The 18816-nt window shown below is 55.3% G+C and overlaps 1 protein-coding gene across 1 annotated transcript in view; it reads left to right on the forward strand.

Annotated features, from left to right (window-relative positions):
- The window catches only part of LOC146830424 (uncharacterized), a 157309-nt gene extending 147770 nt beyond the window's left edge, over positions 1 to 9539 (forward strand). The window contains exon 4 of the mRNA XM_085604044.1: positions 9465 to 9539. The gene's annotated coding sequence lies outside the window, so the exon portion shown is untranslated. The remainder of the gene's footprint in view (positions 1 to 9464) is intronic.
- The last annotated feature ends 9277 nt before the right edge of the window (positions 9540 to 18816 follow it).

Genomic DNA, 18816 nt, shown 5'->3' on the forward strand with positions numbered 1-18816 from the left:
TTTGTTGGCACTGATGCTGAGTCTCAACATAGGAGTGTGAGGATTCAAATTAACAGACTTGCAGCATGCATGACCTATGTTGTGGCCTCAGACATGATGTGCATGAGTGGGAGATATGCATAGTGCCGGGACGTTTGCTCATGTTACAGTCAGATCATTCCAGGACCATGGAGCAGTGTGCCCACTACAGTCCCCTGAGACACCCTCGCCTCTTATTCATGTGTGTCATCCAACACTGTGCCCATTCTCTGTGTGTTCAGCATATGTTGGCCTCTTTGGCATTGTTCCCTGACCTCATTTGTATTAATGTAAAGTGTGCTACATGTGTCCACTAGACAGGGTGACCCCATTTGGCTTGTGCATCCTCACACTGGGCAGTGCCTGTGTGTCTATGTACAACTATCTGTTGATGGGTGTTTGTCACAAATATGTGTTGGCAGCCTCACGAGGTGATGTGGAGTACATTTGGGAATTCTTGATGCACATTTTAGTAAACCCAGATTAAGAGGTGTAACTTCTTGATCTGTCTCAATCACATTGTGTCAGGTATGGGGGGTTTGTGCGGGCAAGGCCTACATGTCCAAACCTTATGTCTCCTTGCCAGGTCTGACCTGTGTGTGATAATTGTCTGGACAGACACTCAACATGCAGTGACCCAGTCATGTTGTGCAGGGTTTAATTTTAGTGCTTTGCTGCATGTTTCAAAAGTTTAAATACATGAATCCTGCTCATCCATTTTTGGCACCAGTGTGTGGGCCAGATGCTACGTAGTTTGTTCTTTGTGTGGTTACATCTGTGTGGACATTCTTGCTTGCCATGAGTTTGTCTCCTCAGTGCAGGTGTTCCTTATTCCGACACAATTGCAGGCCCATTATCTTATGCATTGTCCTGTGTTTGGACATGTGTGCCACTCCACATGACAGACAGTGGGTCAGATGTGTTACCAACTGTGTCATCATGGTACGGATGGCCATGTGACAGATGGCATGATTCAAGTCGTTAGTCAAGAAGTCTTGTACCCTGGCACTCACTACACTTGTCAACATGTCTTCATGTTTTCAATGCGTGACTTTGATGTTTTGTTGTGTAGGACAATAATGTGCCTGCATGACAGATGTCTCCCATGGAAGTGCACAAGAAACCACCTTTACACTTTCAGGGGACACGCTGGCACATATTAAAGAAAGGCACAGTTCGAATAACACTTTTTTTAAGGTAATACATATCCATGTTCCCACAGTGTGGGGGCATTTGGGTAAGTCCTTGGTTGTTGCTGATACCAACTTACGAGTGTCAGTCAGTCAGTCAGAAAAACTTTATTTCGGCTTTAGCCATAAAAGTACATAAAAGACATAATATTATTAAAATTAATACAACAATAATCTAGTGACACTCATTCATCATATCAATGAATAAAAACAGATAATAAAAAGACGAATAATAAAATCAAATTAACCTTGATGAGGTAGCAGTTTTCTTCTAATTAGCCACATTGAAAAAAGAAATTTTGCAATCACAGTAGCATATAGGGGAGAGGTATCATACTTTAGCAACCTGTGAAGATCCATACAATGTCTAGCCCCTATATTCTTGGCCAATTGGATGATCCATTTTCTGCGCGGGAGAATATAAGCCGGACAGAAAAAAATAACGTGTACCTCAGTTTCTTCCAGGGTACCACAGCCAGGACAGGATTGCTGGACTGAGCCCAACCACTTATTTGCTCTTGAAAAAAGCGGGAGGGAACCGTGCCTGAACTGTAGGTATAACTTTTTGGCCATGATTGGTTGAATCAGGTCTATTACGGACTCAAATTTATAGCTAATTTTGGCCTCTAGATATACAGAGGTCAAATTTGTAGTAGAGGCAGTACAAATAAGATCGGTCAAATATCTTTCCTCCAGAATTTTGGCCAGGGATCTCTTTGGAAGAGAAGAACATGCATACTCTGGCGAATTCCAGAGGTCTTCTCTCCCTATCTCCCTTAGTGATTTCTTAATATAAGCTAGCCAAGGGATGGCGCCAGCCGTTGGAATCAACAAAATAGACTTCAGTTCCTCCTGAAAATTTATCAATTCAGGGGTGCTCCATAGGCGGCGCCAATACATTACTGGTCTGGAAGCAACCATGTCCGTAATCGGTTGAAGGCCTAAATCCATCCTAAGTGGCTGCATAGGGGTGCTCATTGGAAGAGCAAAAATGTTTCTAAAAAATTTGTTTTCTGACTTAAGTAAAATTGGGGAGGGGATATGGCCCCATAGTTCGGCTCCATAGGCTACAACACCCCGTCCCTGAGATTTGTAAATCTCGACAAGTGGGCTGATCAATTTAAGGTGGCTTTTTTTATGCATCTTGGTGATGCCCCCAGTTATTTGGACAAGTTTCAAGTTTACTTTAGAGATCTGGGGTCCCCAAGTCATTTTATTGTTAAGGGTCAAACCCAAATAATCGAAAGTGGTGACTTGTTCTAGAGACTGGCCATCGAGTTTGGGTGTAGGGTGATTAGTAGTGTCTGCATGGAACACCATGTATTTGGTTTTGCTTACATTGATGACTAAGTTCCTTTTTCTACAAAAGGATGCAAAGCCATCCAGGATTCTTCCCATCCCCATAGGAGTACGGGAGAGAAGCAGGGTGTCATCAGCAAACATTAATGTAGGGATTTTCCTTCCCGCCAACTTAGGGGCATCGATATCTCTTAGGCTCAGAATTTCCTCAACCAGCCCGTTTAGAAATAGGGCAAAGAGAGTTGGCGCAAGGACACACCCCTGTCTCACCCCCTTTTCTACCCCAAATGGGAGTGTGAGTTCACCGTTTAATCCAAACCTGACCCTGGCAAAGGTGTCTTTATGGAGTCGCTCTAGTAAGTCACAAAGATATAGGGGTACACCCATCTCCTTTAATAGCTCCCAGAGCTGTCTGCGGTCCACCATATCGAAGGCAGACTTTAGATCAACGAACGTGAGGTAAAGGCTGCCCCCTTCGAGAATGGTGGTTTTCCAGTGGATCAATTGCAGCCTAAACAATTGATCCACAGTTGACATCTTAGCTCTAAATCCCACCTGTAGGGGAGTTAAAATATTGGAGTCCTCCATCCAGGTCTGAAGTCTCCCTAGGAGGATGCGGGCGAAGATCTTCTGTGCTACATCGATGAGGCTAATGGGCCTATAATTAGCCGGATCTAGTGGGGAGCCCTTTTTGTGGATTGGTATTATCTCGGCTCCAACCCATGTGGATGGTAATGGCATTCCTCGTAGGATTGCATTATAGAGGCCATGGAGGTACGGGACCCAGATATCAGGCTCACTTTTAAAAAGATCTCCTGGGATCTTGTCTAGGCCGGGGGCTTTATTAGGAAGTACTTTGCTAAGAGCCACTCTGATTTCACTGAAGGTGCACATGTCAGCCTGCCCCGGAAAAGTGTGGGGGCTGGCGTAAGTGCTAATGGAGTGGTTATTTTCGGTGGGTACGTTAGAGGCGTATAGATTTTTAAAATGTTTACGCCAGATTTCTTCACTAAGGTTAGGTTGGAGTGCTTGCGTGGGGGCAGATGAACCTGTCTTAACCAAGTTCCAAAAGGATTTAAAATCCCTGTTCTTTAGTGCAGAGTAAATCTCCTCCCATCTAGTAATTTCCCACTCTTGCTTCGCATCATGCGTCATTTTCTTAAAGAAGGCCCTCGCTTCCTTAATTTCCAGCGAATTGCCATTCTTGAGGGTTATCAAGAGCAGTGACTTTGCTTCCCTACAGGTTTTATTAAACCAGGTTGGTTTCCCCCTGGTTAGCGCCGAGTTGTTCTTAATAGGTCGGCTAAAGTGGGTCCCAAGGATGGCACAAAGTCCAGTATGGGTGGATCCGGTTAAATCTAAATTAACGTAGCCATCAGATATAGTATGTTCTCCCATTACTTTCTCTAGAAGGGGGTAGATCTCAGAATACATTTCACCGAGATCACTTTCAGATTGGACGATCTTCTCCCATCTGATTCTGCGTGCCCCATCGAAAGTAGTTAGTGGTAAAACAATTGGTGAAACGTTAGGAATAGTAGGGAAAAAATTAAAACCCTCCATACATACAACTACAGGGTTGTGGTCACTTTCATAGCGTTTATTGACCTCAAAATTCGAGATCCTAGACCACAGACCCATACTAACCATGATATAATCAATGATGGAGGATTGCCCGTTTCTTTCGAAAGTTGGATTACCTGGGCTGTCTAGAGGAAACCTGCCATTACAAGCTCGTACTGAAAAGGCGAGTGTGATTTGTGTGAGTTGGAGGACCAGAGGCATCCAGGCCTTTGTGGGATAAATATTGGGTGGAGGTATGTCCCATGCTAGGTCCTCCTCCTGAGCTACTGGCGTAGTTAAGCCATTCAGTGGCTCATAGTGGCAATTGAAATCTCCACCAATGATAAGATGTTCAGGATTAGTAATCGTGCTCAGGAGGGCCTCTAAACTGGCCAGAGTGGGAGACAATTGGCCATAACTCACTGGACGGGAGTATACACTTATCAAGTTCAACTTACCCCTATCCTGGAGTGTTATGTCTAACCACATAATATCCGGGGAGTCAGTACATATTTTTTTGATGACATATCCCAAATGTGTTCGGACCCAAATGAGCAACCCTCCCGACGGCCTACCCTTCTTTGGCTTTACTGCGGGTTCCCAAAAAGTTGCAAACCCTGCACGATGAAAGGGGGTCATTGCCCAAGTCTCCTGTAATAAACAGATGTCATGTCTATCAATGAAGTCCCCCCAGTCGGGGATTTCAAGCAGGCGTGGCAAACCTGCCACATTCCAGGAAAGAATATTCAACCCGGCAGTCTGACTGGTAGTCATAGTGCCGGGAATAATCGTGCAAGGGATTGGAGTGGTACTCAAGGGGGTAGCTAGACTAGCACCGTTATTAGCTCTTGATCTAGGGGGATCAGTGGGAGGTGAAGGAGAGACCATACTCTGTATGGGATCCCTGGAAGATGTCACAGCAGGCCCATGAGGGAAACTAGGCTTTAGTCAGTCTACACAGTCCAAAGTACTGAACCTGTTGTAGCAGGGAATGTTGTATTGAAGCATATGAGTCTCGGTACCATGTGTTCCAATTTGACCAAAACCCGGTCTCTGTCTGCTTAATTGGGCATTGGCTATGTCCCTCCCATGAGTAGGTAGTCGAGGGGGATAGAAATGAGAGAGGGGGAGGGTGTGAATTCCATTAACGGTGTCCGCCCATCCCCCCTTGTGCACATGTTGTGGGACCCTTGGGTCTTTAAACGTTACAACTACGCAGTCTCCCCTGATGCTCTTCGGGCCCTGGCCCACCCAAGGGACTCTACGAACCATTAAATTTTCTCCATTCAAAGTGGATGGCAAGGATCTGTATTTGTTCATCCAATGTATTACCTTAAACTTCAGTGATAGGTAGGGTTCAGTTTTATCCTTCGGAAGTTCAGGAACACCTGATAGAACTGCCACATATGGGCTGCAATCAGGAGGAAGGTCAAGTCTCAATGGGGGCTTAGTATTTGAGAGGGTGCCTAGTCTAGGATTAATCAGGGAAGGGGTGGAAGGCTGGGTTGGATGATCCACTGAACTGCCCACTATAATAGGAGCAGTAGACAGGGGAAAAGGGACGGAAGGGAGAGATCTACCATTCTCACTAGGGTCTAGTTCCCCGATAGTCTCAACTGGATTACACTGAGTAATATTCGCTATAGGCCTTTTATTCGAAATATTAGAAGGCAGTGTGATTGATTTTTGACTAGTTGGTATCACAGTTGAGTGTGTAGCAGGGACGGTATCTAATTGAATCCTATCAGCTAGCGAAGCTAGCTTTAATTCAACTGCTGAAAGGCGCCTAACTAGAGGGGATAACCTTCCGTCTATTACTTCGGCAAGTTTATCCCAAAAATTACTGGGAAGAAGCCCACCCAGATTTTCCTCACTTATTATTGAAGGTGCAGAGCGTGCAACAGAGTCCTGTATCAAGGTAATATGTGGGTCTATGCTACGAGTAGGAGCATTAGGGGCTGGGTTGGGAGCTTGGGTTCTTTGTTTTTTTTTAGAGGGATAAGTCATTGAAGCACCTCCTCGTTTCTTAGCCTTTACGGCTGGGGAATTCAACCCAGTGGCATTGCTTCTAGCGGATCGATCAGCCATGGACCTTGTTTTGGGACAGTTGACCGTAGAAGAAGGAGCAACCTTGTCATCGTGGGTAGACCCAGTGCGAGACGAGTCGGCTAAAGTGGCGTCGACAGGGGTCGTGGAATCCCTTATCAAAATTTCAACCGAGTGGCCACTTACTAGGGGCTGCCCAGAGTTGTGCGGGGGGGGGGAGGGGACGAGTGCAGTATGTCCCAATGAAGATCTATTCCCTAATAAAGGATCAAGGGATAACCTTCTTTCGGTGGCAGCAATCTCATACGCCAAAACATTACTTGCTCGAGTTATGAAATTGTCCAGTGTCCCCATTACATTGCCTCCCTTGTTACCCACCCGTAAAAATCCAGTAGCCATAGTATGTACCTTGCTAGGGGTGCCGACCAGGGGGGGGGGGCCAGCCCAGCCTCAAACAGTCTCGAACGGCCTCAAACGGCCCGCTCTTAGCCCGGTCTTCGCCCCGGTGCGCATCCCGCTAGCGCGGGTGGGAGAGTGTCTATATGGGAGTGTCAATGTCAATCAATAGGGGGGGTGTGGCCGAGAAGAGCTTCCAGGTGCGCCCAGCGATGTCCGCCGACTGCACCCTGGTCCTCGCAGTCCCGGCAAACAGGCTCCCCAAGCGTCCAGCGCCACAACAGCACAACAACAGCGATATCCCCGCAGGTCAGGGGGCTCCGATTCAGCAAACCTCCTTAGCGGGTGGGTAGAGTGACTGCGCCCACGAGCGGCTCCCGCGAAGCGGGGGCCGCAAGCAGTTATGAAGTGGAGGGAGGCGGGGCCGAGAAGAGCTTCCAGGTGCGCCCAGCGATGTCCGCCGACTTCACCCTGGTCCTCGCAGTCCCGGCAAACAGGCTCCCCAAGCGTCCAGCGCCACAACAGCACAACAACAGCGATATCCCCGCAGGTCAGGGGGCTCCGATTCAGCAAACCTCCTTAGCGGGTGGGTAGAGTGACTGCGCCCACGAGCGGCACCCGCGAAGCGGGGGCCGCAAGCAGTTATGAAGTGGAAGGAGGCGGGGCCGAGAAGAGCTTCCAGGTGCGCCCAGCGATGTCCGCCGACTGCACCCTGGTCCTCGCAGTCCCGGCAAACAGGCTCCCCAAGCGTCCAGCGCCACAACAGCACAACAACAGCGATATCCCCGCAGGTCAGGGGGCTCCGATTCAGCAAACCTCCTTAGCGGGTGGGTAGAGTGACTGCGCCCACGAGCGGCTCCCGCGAAGCAGGGGCCGCGAGCAGTTATGAAGTGGAGGGAGGCGGGGCCGAGAAGAGCTTCCAGGTGCACCCAGCGATGTCCGCCGACTGCACCCTGGTCCTCGCAGTCCCGGCAAACAGGCTCCCCAAGCGTCCAGCGCCACAACAGCACAACAACAGCGATATCCCCGCAGGTCAGGGGGCTCCGATTCAGCAAACCTCCTTAGCGGGTGGGTAGAGTGACTGCGCCCACGAGCGGCTCCCGCGAAGCGGGGGCCGCGAGCAGTTATGAAGTGGAGGGAGGCGGGGCCGAGAAGAGCTTCCAGGTGCGCCCAGCGATGTCCGCCGACTGCACCCTGGTCCTCGCAGTCCCGGCAAACAGGCTCCCCAAGCGTCCAGCGCCACAACAGCACAACAACAGCGATATCCCCGCAGGTCAGGGGGCTCCGATTCAGCAAACCTCCTTAGCGGGTGGGTAGAGTGACTGCGCCCACGAGCGGCCCCCGCGAAGCGGGGGCCGCGAGCAGTTATGAAGTGGAGGGAGGCGGGGCCGAGAAGAGCTTCCAGGTGCGCCCAGCGATGTCCGCCGACTGCACCCTGGTCCTCGCAGTCCCGGCAAACAGGCTCCCCAAGCGTCCAGCGCCACAACAGCACAACAACAGCGATATCCCCGCAGGTCAGGGGGCTCCGATTCAGCAAACCTCCTTAGCGGGTGGGTAGAGTGACTGCGCCCACGAGCGGCACCCGCGAAGCGGGGGCCGCAAGCAGTTATGAAGTGGAGGGAGGCGGGGCCGAGAAGAGCTTCCAGGTGCGCCCAGCGATGTCCGCCGACTGCACCCTGGTCCTCGCAGTCCCGGCAAACAGGCTCCCCAAGCGTCCAGCGCCACAACAGCACAACAACAGCGATATCCCCGCAGGTCAGGGGGCTCCGATTCAGCAAACCTCCTTAGCGGGTGGGTAGAGTGACTGCGCCCACGAGCGGCTCCCGCGAAGCGGGGGCCGCGAGCAGTTATGAAGTGGAGGGAGGCGGGGCCGAGAAGAGCTTCCAGGTGCGCCCAGCGATGTCCGCCGACTGCACCCTGGTCCTCGCAGTCCCGGCAAACAGGCTCCCCAAGCGTCCAGCGCCACAACAGCACAACAACAGCGATATCCCCGCAGGTCAGGGGGCTCCGATTCAGCAAACCTCCTTAGCGGGTGGGTAGAGTGACTGCGCCCACGAGCGGCACCCGCGAAGCGGGGGCCGCAAGCAGTTATGAAGTGGAGGGAGGCGGGGCCGAGAAGAGCTTCCAGGTGCGCCCAGCGATGTCCGCCGACTGCACCCTGGTCCTCGCAGTCCCGGCAAACAGGCTCCCCAAGCGTCCAGCGCCACAACAGCACAACAACAGCGATATCCCCGCAGGTCAAGGGGCTCCGATTCAGCAAACCTCCTTAGCGGGTGGGTAGAGTGACTGCGCCCACGAGCGGCACGTCATCCAGACCGCCGTGGGGCCATGTATATGTACTTACTGAAACCCCATTTCTTTCTAACAGTGGCTTGTTTGAATAAGGCTGGCAGCTCATACAATGACTGTGTAAATGTAGTTTTGTGTGCACGTCCTTGTGTGACTTCTTTTATACAGGCACATGTGTGTTCTGTTCACAAAGTGGCACATTCACACATTTTAAACATGTAGATTGTGTAAAGTGTTGTGATTCCCAAGGGATCATAATGTATTTCGTTTGGGTTTCCAAAGTACTCACAGGTCTCTGATTGTGGGGACACCTTCAGCATTGCGGTCTGTTATTTAGCCTTGGGTGCACCAATACTGTTTCGTTCACAGTAAACAAGAGGTGGCATGCCTTCATAGTATTGCTGTGCTCAACTGTTCCCAGACACTAGATTCTCAGTATAATTCGATATCAAGTCATTTGCTGTTGTGTTCTCATTTTCCTTGTTTCCAAGTGGCATGGTGGGTCAACCAACCGGGGAGTGCAGTGCTTACATATGTGCGGAGTAATGTAGATGTTACTCATGATGCTTTTCCTGATATGCACTGTGACCTATTTTGTTTGGACTCATGTGTCAGATGTATACAGGTGACTGATTATTTTCTGTATCTTCACCTTGCCCACAGCATCATCGGAGGACACCGAGGGAGACACCTGCACGGACCTTGAGGAGGGATCCAGCACCGGTGCCACCACTGCTGGTGAGTCTGTGGGAGCAAGTGGCACGGAGGGCGAGGGGAGTCAGGCGGAGGACCTGTCTGGTGGCGACACCGACTACGACGCTGACGGGTCTGAGGCTGAACTCCTCGAGGGGGCGGAGGCTGCTACAACACCTGGCAGCAGCACAACATATGTCACCGCCTCCTCCATTCCCATCACCGCCCTCCCAGTTGCTCTGGTCCCTCCTGTCCGTGCAGGGCACCACCGTGTCTCCTTCATGCCAGGCACCGCACCCCCTGCCCCTGTCCCCCCTGCTACCCTCACTGCAGAGTCTGTGAACATTCTGCGGCAGTTGCAGGTTGGCTAGACATCGATGCTGAATGTCCTCCATGGCCACACCAGACTGCTGACACAGATGGTGTCGTTCATGGAGGGCATGTCAGCAGCGATGTCTGACTAACGGATGTTGCTGAGTTCCATGGACTCTTCACTGACGGCAGCAGTGAGTCTCCTGCAGCGCTTCGTCCCCCCCACCCCTGCACCATCCACACTTCCCACTCCCATGCCTGTCCCATACACACCCAGACATTCCCAAGCACGCACCCCACCAGACACAGGCAGCACACAAACACGTAAGGGCAAGCACACACCTCCTGGCATGCACACTCAGGGGGATAAACTGTATAAACTGTGTATGCCTGTGTATGCCTGTGTGCCCCAGACCCACTGGGTCTGGGGCACACAGGCATACACGCAGCCACAGTCTGAGTCCGCATGCCTCACTACCCAGTCCCTCCAAAGACACTCCCCTTGGCTCCCCTGCCACACAGTCAGACAAGGAGAGCTACTTGGCTGTGCTGTGCCTCAGCCCCACTGGCTCACCAGCCCGCAAACGGTCAAGGCACTCCCCGGTCAGGGGAGTTGATCCCCCCCAGTCCACCCCCTCCCCCAGTAGCACTGCACCCCATCCCTCCGACCCCACCCCCTCCTTTGTGCCTGTGGTTTCTTCCGGTGCAGGGGATACTCTGGACGACCTGGCAGAAGTATGCAGCGCCGAGCTCACCTCCACCTTTGGCGCTGCCCCACCCCCTGTGGTGGAGGCGTCCAGCCCTGCACCCACCACACCTACCCTTCCACCTCCTGTCCCTGCGGTGCCTGGTCCTTCCCCACATGATGCCCCACCCCCCCCCCCCAGTCGACGAACCTGAGGGTTCTAATGTGCAGGCAAGCTAGGGGAGACATGTGCCCATGTGTCCCCCCAAGGACTTCTATTCTGGACTGGCCATTAGCCTTTGTATATAGCATTGTTGATACAATTTTTATCTTATGCTGATTAAAGCATTTTCTTTTGACTTTGCACACTATTGCATTTCAGGTATTGATGTTGGTGCTGATGCTCCAGGAGTTGGGGTTGTGGTAATGTGTTATGTTTCGGCCAAAGGTTCGAGTCTGATGGTCAGGAGGTGGCCCATGGGATCTGCGTGCCATCACAAGGTCTCTGCAAAGGATCTTTGGTTGTGTGTGTTATTTGTTTTTTGAGACATTCTACCAAGGTGTGTCCCTTCCTGTTGGACCCGGCCTCGTAGAATGGCCCTCCGTGCCCCCGCACCACCGAAACCTGGTACATACAGCCCAAGCCCCCGGCCCCGCCGAACCTCCCCACCAGGACACACGCACCGACCCGGACATCCCCGTCCCTGGCCTCTCCCCTTTCGGCCACCCCGGGCCCGCGTGCCCACTTCATGCACCAAGATGGCCGCCCGGCCCCAGCGCGACCCGGGCATAGAGGCGCCACTCCGGCTGGAGGACATCCCGCTTCCAGGGGATGAGAGAGGGAGGAGCAGTTTCTATCGCACCTCTGAACTCCCCCGGGACGATGGGTTTCGATCGGCCCTCCGGCCTCCCTGAGGGCTGGCTCCACGCCTGCTGGGTGTCTGGGACTCCTCCCGACCCGGCCCTGAAAGAATCAAAAGACTATAGCAGGAAATCCCGACAAGCGACCCCCAGGTGACAAGACCCCTGCCTGCACAGACTCCGGACATCAAAGAGGGGTCGAACTATAACAAGGGGTGCTCTGGGGCTGTCCGGCAGATTCGACGCTGGAACAACGAGAGCCTGCTGACGTGGTCGCGGCTCCTGGAACTGAAACTCACCTGAGCCCTGCTGAGTGACTCGCGGCTCCCTGAAGATTGTAAGACCTCCGAACTTGTACCTGAGCCCTGCTGAGTGACTCGCGGCTCCCTGAAGATCGTAAGACCTCCGAACTTGTACCTGAGCCCTGCTGAGTGACTCGCGGCTCCCTGAAGATCGTAAGACCTCCGAACTTGTGCCTGAGCCCTGCTGAGTGACTCGCGGCTCCCTGAAGACCGTAAGACCTCCGAACTTGTACCTGAGCCCGCTGAGTGACTCGCGGCTTCCACAGACTCCACCGGTCCCGCCGGACCCCACGACAACCAGCCTACCCCCCAGCTCGAGGATTGTGAGCTGTGCGCCGGGTACGTCCCTCCTTTGAACCGTTACCAGAGACAGTCCCGCTACCCCCTACCTTTCCGAGACTCTTGAGCCCGTGCTCACCTTGTACATATTTGCTGTGATACCTGTTTGATAAAACTTGTTCTGAGAATACCCAGTGTGGTCCCTCTGTGTCGTGTGGTGCCAGAAGTACGATCCTAGTTGCGAGAGTCCTCCCCCTGGGGAATCTCCCGCCAGTGCCCGGCTACGATACTTTGAGGGTGGGTCTCAGGGTAGTCAGGACCCCTTTCCGGGCTCCTCTGAGGTCGCCGTCTAACATTGGTGGCAAGCGACGGGATTCGGGCCCATCACCTAGAGATCGTACAGTAAACGACGGACGCACGACCAACAAAGATGGCAGAAGGAAGCGCCACGAGCTCCGCAGAAACCAACGCCAACAGAGTGTTCCAGGTGGAGCATCTGGAAGAATACACACACAAAGAGCTAAAACAATTTTGCAAAGAACTTAAAATCGCTACCACTGGCCTCAACACTAAGGAAGACTTGCAGAAAGCACTGAAAACTTGGGTGGAGACCGGGGCCTCCCGCCCGGAAGGCACGGGGGAGCGCCCCGATGAAGCCGAACCCCCCCAAAGTGAAAGCAGTAGCAATCAGGTGTGAGGCATCGTACCAGACGGGGGCCTATCCCCGGAAGAGCTCGCGGACAGAGAGAGAAGCCGCAGTCATGAACTCGAGTTAGCCAAACTCAAAATCGAGGGCGAATTGAAGTTAGCGGAGAAGAAACTAGCAGTAGAGCAAATGCGTGTACAAGGCGAACTGGAAGAAAAGAAGCTCCAACGGGAGCACGAAGGAAGAAAGCTCCAACTGGAGCACGAACGGAGCTTAAAGGAACTCGAGCTCAAGGCCCGAAATGAGGACGGGAGGCCCTCGGGGAACCGAGAGACGGCCCCCCCAGCGGAACAGAAGGTCCACATCCCCAAGGATGTGGTCAAAGAATATTATAAAAACGATGACATTCAGCAATGGTTTCGGGCCTACGAGGTCGCCATGACCTCCCATCGGATTCCACAGAAGGACTGGGGGGCGGGGTTGTGGGGACGGTTTCTGAGCGAAGGAAGGGACACCCTGCTCGACCTACCCCTCTCCCTGCAGACCTCCTACAGCCACATGAAAGAGGCTCTCCTCACAAGATACGGCCTCACCCCAGAAATGTACCGCCAACGGTTCCGGGACTGCAGGAAGATCCCGGGCACCACCTGGGTGGAGTATGTAAACTTTTTTAGTCGGGCCTTCGATGGGTGGGTCAAGGGCAGCAAAGTCACCACCCTTGCCGAACTCACTGACCTCATGTTATGGGAACATCTGGCTGCGAACTGCTTCGTAGAGCTACGTCAACATCTGCTGGATAGCAAGCTCACAGATCCCCGGAAGCTGGCCGTGGAGGCCGACCGCTGGACCAACACCCGGGTCTCCCGGGGCATGGTAGGAGAGTACCCCCGAACCAGTCAGGGACCACCCCGCCAGAGAGGGGGAGGGAACCAGGGAGGGCCGAGGGAGTCCCAGCCTAGCCCCCCGAAGACACCACCTCCACCTTTCCCGGCGCCCCCCCCACCAGTAACAGGGCCTCCTGGGAGACGGGGACACCGGGTGACCGTCACATGTTTCCGCTGCCAGAAACCCGGGCACTACGCCAATGACCCAGAGTGCCCCATGGCCACCCAAGTCACCCCTGCGAGACAGATAGCCAACGTGGCCCTAGGGGAGGAGGTTGAGGAAGCCGAGGAGTGGGAACCAGCCGCGATGGCCCTAGTATCCCTGGGAGATAGGGAAATGATCCCTGGTAGCCTCCTACCGTCCAACACACAGAAATATGGGCAGCTCGTCAAGATCAATGGCCACCAGGTAGAGGCCCTGCGGGACACCGGGGCCAGTATCACCGTTGTCCTCAGGCACCTAGTTCCCGAGGAGCAGATCCTCCCCAATGTCTTTTGCCCCGTGATATCTGCAGACAATTGGGAAAGTATGTGTCAGGTGGCCCTGGTGCCATTTGAGTGGGGAGGGGTGATAGGTAAACTCAAGGTGGCCGTAAGAACCTCCCAGCCGGTCGACTGCCTCTTAGGGAACGACCTGGAGAGTTCTCCCTGGAAGCACGTAGAGCGCAAGGCCCACCTAGGAATGATGGGACTCCCCGAGTGGGTGTGTGCCACCACCCGATCTATGACAGCCCGACTCACTCCCCGGAGAGAAATCGAGAGCACCCCGGTCGAAGTAGCCAGCACCGTCCCCGCCGAGGGTCCTCCCGTTCCCCCATCGGAAGGGTCCGTCGCCAGCGACGAACCCGCACCATCCGACCCCGCCCCGGTCCCCGAGTTGGGGGATCTACCCGAGTTGGCCCATTGGCGCCACGAGGGCGGGCCCACCCGAGAAGAATTTTGCCAGGAACAAGCCACCTGTCCTTCCCTGGTCGGGCTGCGGCGCCAGGCCGAGGGCCAAGCCGCAGGTGACCAGACCGGAACGCACCGAATCTATTGGGAGAATAACGTCCTGTATAGTGAGCAGAAATCAGTGGAGCTGGGATCCGGACGGGTACTGGTGGTACCCCTCCGCTTCCGGGATTTCCTCCTGGGCTTAGCCCACGATGTCCCCCTCGCCGGTCACCTGGGTCAGGACAAGACCTACAGCCGTCTCGTGACCCATTTTTATTGGCCTAAGATGAAAGCAGCGGTAGAGGCCCACTGCAAGTCCTGCCCCACGTGCCAAGCCAGTGGGAAGAGTGGGGGGAAGCGCAAGGCTCCCCTCCAACCCTTCCCGGTCGTCAGTACCCCCTTCGAACGAGTCGGGATCGACATCGTGGGGCCACTGGACCCCCCACCTCCCAAGGTCACCGTTTCATCTTGGTCCTAGTGGACCACGCCACCCGCTACCCAGAGGCTATTCCCCTATGCACCATTACGGCCCCCGTGGTGGGCCGGGCCCTGATGGGGGTCTTCTCCAGGGTGGGTTTCCCCCGCGAGGTCGTGAGCGATCGCGGCACTAATTTTATATCCAGGTATATGACGTCCCTGTGGCAACAATGTGGGGTGTCCTATAAGTTCACCACCCCGTACCATCCCCAAGGGAACGGCCTAGTAGAGAGGTTTAATAGGACTTTGAAAGGGATGATCGCTGGCCTAGAAGAGCCCCTCCGGCGTAAGTGGGACGTCCTGCTCCCCTGCCTCTTGTTCGCTTACCGGGAGGTCCCCCAGAAGTCCTTAGGGTTCAGCCCGTTTGAATTACTCTATGGGCACCCCGTCCGAGGTCCCCTCAGTTTAGTTAAGGAAGGGTGGGAGGCAGCACCCCAGACCACCCCCCGAGATGTGTTCCAATATGTCCTGGCCCTCCGGAACCAGACCAGGAGGTTCCGAGAACTGGCCGAGGCCAACCTGGAGGCGAGTCAAGAAGAAATGAAGCGCTGGTACGACCAGAATGCTACTCTGGTCGAGTTCCAGCCGGGCCAGCAGGTGTGGGTCATGGCCCCCGTGAAGCCTGGCGCTCTCCAGGACCGATGGACTGGGCCCTACAAAGTGGTCGAGAAGAAGAGCCAAGTCACCTACTTGGTGGACGTCCAGTCGCCTCGGGATCCCCTCCGGGTCCTGCACGTGAACCGCCTCAAGCCTCACTTCCAGCGGACAGAACTGAGCCTCCTGCTGGCCACCGATGACGGGGCCGAAGATGAGTCGGATCCCCTCCCGGACCTCCTGTGTATCAAGGAGCAGGATGGCTCCGTGGAAGGAGTGAACCTCTCCCCAGCCCTCACGGCCCAGCAACAAGCGGACTGCCGCCAGCTCCTAAGACAATTTTCTGACCTCTTCTCCCTGACCCCCCGGGTCACCAACTGGTGTGTTCATGATGTGGACACCGGGGACAGCCCGCCGGTGAGACACCGAGCCTACCGGGTTCCTGACCGGGTCCGGTCCTGCATTCAAGCGGAAGTCTCGAAGATGTTGACCCTGGGGGTGATCGAGCCCTCTGACAGTCCCTGGGCCAGCCCCGTGGTCCTGGTCCCGAAGGCAGCGGCCCCCGGTGTCGCCCCCGAGCTCCGATTCTGCGTGGACTACCGGGGGCTCAATGACGTTACCCGAGCCGATGCCCACCCCATTCCACGAGCCGACGAACTCATTGACCGACTAGGGGCGGCCCGGTTCCTCAGCACATTCGACCTCACCTGCGGATACTGGCAGATTGCGCTCACCGAAGGGGCCAAAGAGCGGTCCGCTTTCTCCACCCCCGATGGGCACTACCGCTTCCGCGTAATGCCCTTCGGGATGAAAAATGCCCCGGCCACTTTCCAGCGACTGGTGAATAGAGTCCTGGCCGGGCTAGAACAGTTCAGCGCGGCATACCTGGACGACATCGCTGTCTTCAGTTCAGAGTGGAGTGAGCACCTCCAGCACCTCCGAAGGGTGCTAATCGCCCTGCGCCAGGCAGGCCTCACAGTAAAAGCGAGCAAGTGCCAGATCGGGCAAGGATCCGTGGTCTACTTGGGGCACCAGGTCGGGAGTGGCCAGGTCGCCCCGCTACAGCCAAAGATCGACGCCATCCTGGCCTGGGAACCACCCATCACCCAGACGGAGGTCCGAGCCTTTCTGGGACTCACGGGCTACTACCGAAGATTCATTCGGGGGTATGGCAGCCTTGTCGGCCCTCTCACAGAACTCACGTCTAAAAAACAGCCAAAGAAAGTGCAGTGGACGGCTGCCTGCCAGGAAGCTTTCGATGCCCTAAAAAGGGCCATGTGTACTGCCCCCGTCCTCCAGGCTCCCGACTACGCCAAGGAGTTCATAGTCCAAACCGATGCCTCCGAGCATGGCATTGGGGCCGTCCTGTCCCAAGTAAATGACCAAGGCCTAGACCAGCCCGTCGCCTTCCTCAGTCGGCGGCTGTTGCCCCGAGAACAAAGATGGAGCACCATAGAGCGCGAAGCCTTTGCCGTGGTCTGGGCACTCAAAAAGCTACGACCTGTTAGAAAAGGTAGACGGACCGGGAGGGCCGGCCGGGGTCAGGGGGAGAGGTCTCCGGGGAGAGCCGTCTCCAGCGATCGTACAGACAAGTAACTTCCCCCCCCCCCACAGACAGATATCACACACGGATAAGGTTCAGTGTTCTTTATAAGCACTTATTTAAGATACGGTAGAATGGTACAAGGAGGTCTGGACTCAGGGGTCCCCTCGATTAGAGTCTCGTAAGGTAGGGAAGGGGGTAGCGGGTCAGTCTATTTACCAATCAGGTAGTTCGGATGAGATGATGGTGAGCTCACAATCCTCGAGCTTGGTGGTTAGGTGGTACGGTCCGCGGCAGCGCCAGCAGGTCCCGGTGAGGATGGTCGATACAACGGGCCGCGGCAGCGCCAGCAGGTCCCCGGAAGATGTACGGTCCGCGGCAGCGCCAGCAGGTCCCGGTGAGGATGGTCGTTACAACGGGCCGCGGCAGCGCCAGCAGGTCCCCGGAAGATGTACGGTCCGCGGCAGCGCCAGCAGGTCCCGGTGAGGATGGTCGTTACAACGGGCCGCGGCAGCGCCAGCAGGTCCCAGGAAGATGAAGGTTGCAGAAGGCCGCGGCAGCGCCAGCAGGCAGGACGATGGTTCACAAGAGCGGGCTACGGCAGCGCCTGTAGACCGTCAGGGTTGAGTTCACTCGGTGTCTCTCGACTCCAGGATACAACTGCCTTCCTGCTCCGGAGCTGCCTCAGTTATAGGGCTGGTGCCCTTTGATGTCCGGACCCTCGCACTTGGAGGTCGGGGGGTCCGGGATGAAGGTGTCCAGACACCCAGCAGGGGGTGGAGCCAGTGCCTGGGGGAGCTGGGGGCGATCGGCACCTGGCGGGGGAGAGCCCTTGACACGTCGTTCTCCCATTGACCTGCCAAGTGGTCCGCTCACCTCCTGGGTGGATGGTGGTGCCGGGATGTCGGGGCCGGCCAGGCCCGGGGTTAGGGTCGAGGGGAGGCCATGCGGCCGCGTGGTGCAGGGCCCAAGATGGCGGCTTGACCCGGCCGGGGAAGCCGGTGGGGCTGGACCCCGTGATGAGTAGGGGTCCGAGGGCAGAGGGTCCGTCGGGAGACGGAGTACAGGTGCTTGTCGCGGGGATATGCCAGTGTTAGACGGCGACCTCAGAGGAGCCCGGAAAGGGGTCCTGACTTCCCTGAGTCCCACCCGCGTAGTATTGTAGCCGGGCACTGGCGAGAGATTCCCCAGGGGGAGGAATCTCGGAACTAGGATCGTACTTCTGGCGCCACACGACACAGGGAGACCACACTGGGTATTCTCAGAAACAAGCTTTATCAAATAAGTATCACTGCAAATATGTACAAGGTGAGCACGGGCTCAAGAGTCTCGGAAAGGTAGGGGGTAGCGGGACTGTCTCTGGTAACGGTTCCAAGCAGGGACGTGTCCGGCGCACAGCTCACAATCCTCGAGCTGGGGGATACGTGGTCGGAGTCGGGGTCCGGCGGGACCGGGAGAGTCTGGGGGAGCCGCGAGTCACTCAGCAGGGCTCAGGTACAAGTTCGGAGGTCTTACGATCTTCAGGGAGCCGCGAGTCGCTCAGCAGGGCTCAGGTACAAGTTCGGAGGTCTTACGATCTTCAGGGAGCCGCGAGTCACTCAGCAGGGCTCAGGTACAAGTTCGGAGGTCTTACGATCTTCAGGGAGCCGCGAGTCACTCAGCAGGGCTCAGGTACAAGTTCGGAGGTCTTACGATCTTCAGGGAGCCGCGACCACGTCAGCAGGCTCTCGTTGTTCCAGCGTCGAATCTGCCGGACAGTCTCAGAGCACCCCTTGTTATAGGTCGACCCCGCTTTGATGTCCGGAG

This window comes from Triturus cristatus, chromosome 5_1, assembly GCF_964204655.1.
Source record: "Triturus cristatus chromosome 5_1, aTriCri1.1, whole genome shotgun sequence".
Taxonomy (NCBI): domain Eukaryota; kingdom Metazoa; phylum Chordata; class Amphibia; order Caudata; family Salamandridae; genus Triturus; species Triturus cristatus.